Here is a 7,075-nt window from a genome sequence, read left to right as displayed (position 1 = left end):
CACTATACTGAAAGAAGAAACTGTAATAATTCAAGCCAAACTCCTCTGGGACACCCTTCCTTACTGGCAAGAGATGTCTAACTTTCAATAAACTCCTTGACACTACTGTTTTTCTCTGCCATTTTACTGAAAAATAAATATTTGCAAAGAGCTCATGTGTTCCAAAATAAAAGAATACATCTACTGTCTGAAATAATTTAGATATAAATAGAGGACCAGGGGAAAATGGATTTTGACTCTTGCCAGTTTCATCTCACCCTTACAATTGAAAAGTTGTTTTAAAAGACTTTAATAGCTGAAGATTGCATGGAAGATAAGCTAATTAAATTTTTAAAAGAAGTTCTTGGACTTCCTTGGAAAATATATTTTATAGGTCTCCCCACTACTGTCCTGTTTCTGCAAACTGAAGACATAATAAAAAAAGAAAAAAAGAAGTGTACATTAAAGTCAGTTGTCCCTAATAGCAAGATCAAATTTATCCCACTGAATCTGTTAAATTCACTTGAATATTCTGCTTCTGGCTATACTTGAAATCCCTCAAGCTTCAGAGTTGGGTAATAAAGCCCACTATGCTATTAATGAATTTTATCTTCCCAGTTTAGGTAACAGTATCCCTCTGGGCCCCAAAGGCAATCAGCTAGTGCCTTGAAGCACACAATTCAAGTACACAGTTACTAATGTTAATAAAATGGTGGCTCTTATTTTGAAAAATAGCTTATAGCAGTATTGATAATATCCCAGCAGAAGAATTTGAAAATCCAGCCACAATACCTTAATATTAAATTCTTTATATTCAGTGGTGTGCATTTATCAATTTATCACCACATGATTTATTCGTACCACTCACCCAGTTCCTCCAGCATTGATTTCAAGACTGTTTTTTAGCTCTGTAATGAAAACTCTAGAGCTCAAAATCCTGATCAAATATCATCACTACACGAAATCAGAAATATGGCCCATAGGGGTTAAGGTAGGATGAACTGTGTTTGGCTTGCATCATAAAATACTGAGAAAATGGGGAAAAGAAATCAGTGAATCAGAAAACTTGCTGTCATCCTCCCCTCATCAGTGAAGATTGGGTTTATCCTTCTGAACCGTGCATGTGCTACAAATATGAAAAAAAAAGTTACCATTGACAGGCTGTTAGCCAAGATGTGACTTTGGAAATGCACTTATGGTGAAAAGTTAAAAAAAGAAAGAAAGAAGAAAGAAAGGAAGGAAGGAAGGAAGGAAGGAAGGAAGGAAGGAAGGAAGGAAAAGAAAGAAAGAAAGAAAGAAAGAAAGAAAGAAAGAAAGAAAGAAAGAAAGAAAGAGAGAGAGAGAAAGGAAGAAAGAAAGAGAAAGGAAGAAAGAAGAAAGAAAAACTAAATAACTAAAAAACTTAAGCAAATATACTGTTTAAAACGAGGTTAATTTAAAATTGGAAACAACCTTGAAATAATAGAAGTGAAAACCTCACTAGATTGCTCTATTATCCATTGTTAAATGCTTAGTAAAGAGTTAGATTTGGTTTGGTTGAGTAATATTACCATTGTAACACCGTAGGCTCTAGGGCATGACTGTGACTCTTTCATAAACAAAAATGAAAGAAATTCCAAAGAAACCTCGAAAGTATTTCTTGTCAAATTCTTCTTGGACCTTGTAAACTAAAGTCAGCATCCTGTGAGACCTCTGGCTGTATGCTGGGTTTGGAGATAGTGGTAAGGTGTCTCATTTTGCTTTTGAAAGATAGCAAAATACTTAGTTTCTATATTGCTATTTTCAAACAAAATTTCCATCATATGTATTTAATAACTATGGGTTGTCAATAAAGTTAGTCTTATTGTTTAAATTAATATACACACTTGTGTTAATAATACACACACTTTCATATAAATATCAGAAGTACTATATGTGAAAACAAGTAAGATTCCGTAGGCTAACAAAATTATTGAAGCTGACCCAGGAAAAATTAGACTGTAGCTATAATAAATATTCACAAAACAGAGAGGATACCTTCTAACAATGAAATGTAATCTGAGTTTAATCAATTTTTAAGAAGTAATAGTATTTTCATGAAGGCTAGGAAACACAATTTAGTAATCTTAACATTCATTTCATTGGTTAATGTTGTGTTTGGAATTATATTCCAGGTAATTGTGTAAATCAAAGAAGCAGAATCAGTAGGAAATATAAATTAAGAGATTTATTGCAGAGAACTGGCTTACACCATTTGAAGGGCTGGCTAAGAATGTCTGAAACTTACAGGGCAGGCCATCAGGAAGGACAGGCTGGAACTCGCATGCACAGAGTAAATAAAGCTGCTGTCCACAGAATTTCTTGTTATGAAAGCCTCTGCTCTGCTTTTAACTCTTTTTAGATGATTGAATCAGGCCTACTCAATGTATCTAAAATAATCTCCATTTTCAAAGTCAACTGATTATAAGTTTTAATCACATCTACAAAAAGCTTCACAGCAACACCTAGAATAGTGCTAGAAAGAATAACCAGGGGTTAGCCAAATTTACACATCAAAAAGATTACCATAATAATACATGGAAGTTGCAAATTTAAGTATTGGTTGATTTCCCCAGATCTCAAAGAACATTGAAGATTACTCATTTGAGATTCAAACCGTGTTCTCCTTAAGCAACAATTATAAAAATATGGTATATATTATACCTCTGATCTTTCCTTCTTATCTGGTTTCCATGGGAGTCAAAATAAGTTAAAGAAAGCTCAAATCTTCTTACTATAAATTTTTTCTCAATTTTTATAAATATACTGGTGCAAAGAAGATAACTTCTGGATTTTCCTGTAACACAATGCCATAGAGTATGACTTTCTACTATTCCTCTTAAAAAAAAAAATTAGAAGGGATAATTGTGTTTGCATACTAAATGAAATTGTCAGTAATGGATAGCATTAACATTGATATATTGATACCTTAACAGAGGATTAGATAATTTGTTTTCATAATCCTTAATTGATATTCTAGAAATCTTAATCCATAGGAAGATAGAGGAGATTTCAATTATAGAAACCATGGGATGATTTCAGTTATACACCATGGGATGTATACAACATCTTAGAATGAGTGACACAACTTTTATTCTTTTCTATTAGCTTTTTGATTTTTATTCTTTAAAATTACACGGTGTTGTGGTTACTTTGGCAGCACATAGACAAAAATTGGAATGATACAGAGAAGATTAGCATGGCCCCTATGTAAGCATGATGTAAATTCATGAAATAGTCCATATTTAAAAAATAACCATATATATATGGCTATATATGAACTTCATGGTAACCACAAACCAGAAAATTATAACAGAAGCACAGAAAAAAAGAGAAAGAAATCCAAACATAACACTAAAGATAGGCATCAAATCACATGGGAAGAGAGCAAAAGAAGAAGAAAGGAAGGGAAAAGAACTACAAAAACAACCCTAAAGCAAATAATAAAATAGCGATCTGTACATTTCTATCAATGATTACTTGAAGTGTACATAGGCTAAATGTTTCAATCGAAAGACACAGAGTAGCTGAAGACATAAAAAACAAGATTCACATATTTGCTGCCTTTAAGAGAGACTCATTTCAGCTGTAAAGACATACACAAACCGTGAGATGATGGCAAGATGTATTCATGCAAATGAAACCAAAAATAAATCTGGGTTAGCAATATTTATATCAGACAAAATAGACTAAAACAAAGACTGTAACAAGGAAAAAAAGAACATTACATGATAAAGGATTAATCCAATGTGAAGATATAATTGTAAATATATATGTACCCAACATAGGAGCACCTAAATATATGAAACAAATAATAACAAACATAAAGGGAAAATTGACAGTAATATATAACAGTAAGGGGCTTTAACCCTTCACTTACTTCAACGGACAGATTATCAAGAGAGAAGATCAACAAATAAATACTGACCTTAAATATGGCCAAATAAACTTAGTAGATATTTTTAGGACATTCCATCCAAAAGCAACAGAATACACATTCTTGTCAAGTGCACATAGGACATGCTCCAGGATAGTTCACATACTAGGCCACAAAATAAAGCTCAATAAATTTAAGAAGATTGAAATCATATCAAGCATCTCTTCTAACCAGAAAGGTGTGAGACTAGAAATCAACCACAAGAGAAAAAACTGCAAAAATTACAAACATGTGGAGGCTAAACAATATGCTACTGAACAACCAATGGCTCACTCAAGAAATCAAAGGAGAAATCAAAATATACCTGGAGACAAAGCAAACCGGAAACACAGTGATTTTAAATCTATAGAACACAGCAAAAACAGTTCTAAGAGAAATGTTTATGGTGATACAAGCCTACCCCAGGAAATAAGAAAAAACTCAAATAAACAATGTAAGCTGACACGTAAATAAGGAACTAGAAAAAGAATAAACAAAACCCTAAATCAGTAGAGGGAAATAAATAATAAATTCAGAGTGGATATGAATTAAACAGAGATGAAAACTATAGAAAAGATCAATAAAACTAAGAGCTGGATTTTGAAGAGACAAACAAAATTAATAAACCTTTTGCCAGATTCAACAAGAAAGAAAGAGAGAGGGCCCAAGGAAAATCAGGAATGAAAGAGGAGTTAAAACTGACACCACAGAAATACGAAGGATTTGAGAGATCACTACAAACAGTTATATACCAATAAAATGGACAACCTGGAAGAAATGGATAAATTCCTAGAAATGTACAATCTCCCAAGACTAAATCAGGAAAAAATCTGAAACAGACTGATTACCAGTAATGAAATTGAATCAGAAATTAAAAAAAAAAAATTCCCAGCAAACAAAAGTCCCAAGACCATACAGCTTCACAGGTAAATTCTCTAGTACATTTAAAGATGAGTTAAGACCAATCCTCTGAAACCATTCCAAAAAATTGCAGAGGAAGGAAAATTTCTGAACTTATTCTACAAGGCAACATCACTCCAATATTAAAGGGATCACAAAAAAAAATGACAAGCCACTATCACTGATAAGCATAGATGTAAGAATCCTCAACAAAATATTACCAAATTGAATTCATTAGTACATTAAAAGAATCATTCACTATAAATTAAATGGGATCTACTCCAGGCATGCAGGGATGATTTAGTATCTGCAAATCAATTGGTACAATACACCACATTAAGAAATTGAAGAATAAAAATCATATTGACGTGTCAATAGATGCAGGAAAAGCTTTTGACAAAATTCAACATTCATTTGTGGTAAAAACTCTCAACAAAGTGGGTATTGAGGAAGCATACTTCAACATAATAAAGGTCATATATGACAAACCTACAGCCAAAATCATACTTAGTGGTGAAAAGCAGAAAGCGTTTTTTTTGTTGTTGTTACATCTGCTTTTTATTCTCTAATCTTTTAATTAATATTTGAACATTAAACTGCCTTACATTCCTAGGATAACCCCACTTGATGTGGTGTGTTATGCTTCCTCTCAACCACCTCAGTGAGTTTTCATGTCTTAGAAGCCCCACTTCGCTGCCCTCTGGCTAGGAAACCAGGGTTTTCTTTTTCCCACTCTGTGGCCTACTCTTAATAACTGTGAGTGCCTTTGAGACCAAGTGATGAGAGTATGGAAAGAGAAAAAAAAGCAATAAAGATTCTCTCCACACATTTGTGACCACAGTTCCTCTGGACAGAGAGAAGGGGTCACATGTCTTCGAGTTTTGGGTGCCAGCTCAACTCTTGATGCCATTGCTGCCCCACTGCCATGAGTATGCCTGGGGCTAAAACAGAGGAGAATGGATGAAACAAAAGTATAGGAGGTTTTCTTCACTCTCTCTGACCCATCAGAGCTTCCTTTCTCACTCTTGAGACTAGGCACTGATGCCTTCCCTTGGCACTCTTTCTGTCTTCACACAGTGACCTCATGTTTCTTTTGAGTCCAGCCTGGGAACCACCAGAAGGAAAATGAAATGGGAAGCTCCCCTCCAGCTCAGTGGTACTTCAAATTATGGTTTCCTTCTCTAATCCAACTGCTATTATTATTTTTCAGAGTCCTCAGAGGGCTTCTGCATGCATCATATTTAGAAATTTCAATTGTATTCAGTAGAAGAGACAGAGTAGAAAGTTCTTACACCATCTTACCCAGAATCAGCACTGAAACAGTTTTTTTAGGTAAACATAGTAAATGAATATCGTTCATGCCTCTAATTAGAATATATGTACTGTTAATATTTTACCTTAAAATGCACTTTGATCTTCCAAAGTTAAGGTGGTCATTTCTCTGTATAGTTGAACTATACAGATTTTTAATTGGCAAACATCAGTCCTCAGAAACTGCAGCAGGAAAAAGTGCGTATCATATGTTTCAAAATAAAGAATCAAACAGAGCCACAGACTAGACTGTATGTATAACAAAAGTCTGACCACTTCGTAGTTTAGGAGTTTGAAAATAATTGCACTTCCCTGAATTCCTATTAATAAAAACCATTTATTACTTGAAACAGCTTATGAGCCTGTCATCAGATGTAGCTCATTAGGTGGCCTTGCATTACTGTTAGCCACTTTTGCTTAGCATAACTTATTCTTAGCAGCATTGGAGCTTTTTCGTTGTCGTCATCTAAGTGCTTTTTGTGGGGTAGCAGGGTGATCATGGAAAAAAGCAGTGTGTTTGAAGTGTGAGCGAACACTCAGACTTGAATTTTCCCCTTGAAAGGAGTTATTGCCCATCTGGCACCTTTTAGCTAAAAATATTAAATTCTTGTTTTGACTGTTACCTCTGTTGCTGAGCCCTGAGTCAAGAAAAAAGAAAAATATCTGTAAATTGGAGGATTTCTAGGTTTATGGGACTGCAGACTACCGGCGGAATTATTTGGCATGTCTATGCCTAAGTTGTCCACAAAATAACTATGAGCAGGACTTCCCAGATCAGGCAGCACAGTGCTGGAGAATGAGATTCAACACCTGGATTCTAGACCTGGTTTTACCATAAAGCAATGCTTTACTTTATTAGTGTGGGTTAGAATTTTCTAACACTTGAACTCCCACTGTCTCATTTGATCCCCCAAACCCTGCTGTCAGTCAAGAAGAGCTCATATTATTTTC

General features: G+C 34.3%; 1 non-coding gene across 1 annotated transcript; it reads left to right on the top strand.

Annotated features, from left to right (window-relative positions):
• The first annotated feature begins 3,141 nt into the window (after positions 1-3,141).
• Positions 3,142-3,246, top strand: LOC116280742 (U6 spliceosomal RNA). Its single transcript, XR_004190226.2, has one exon. It is a non-coding gene; the product is annotated as a U6 spliceosomal RNA (small nuclear RNA).
• The last annotated feature ends 3,829 nt before the right edge of the window (positions 3,247-7,075 follow it).

Source organism: Vicugna pacos, chromosome 5 (genome assembly GCF_048564905.1).
Source record: "Vicugna pacos chromosome 5, VicPac4, whole genome shotgun sequence".
Lineage (NCBI taxonomy): Eukaryota > Metazoa > Chordata > Mammalia > Artiodactyla > Camelidae > Vicugna > Vicugna pacos.
Note: the sequence above shows the minus strand (reverse complement) of the source record. Positions and strands in the feature narration are given on the sequence as shown.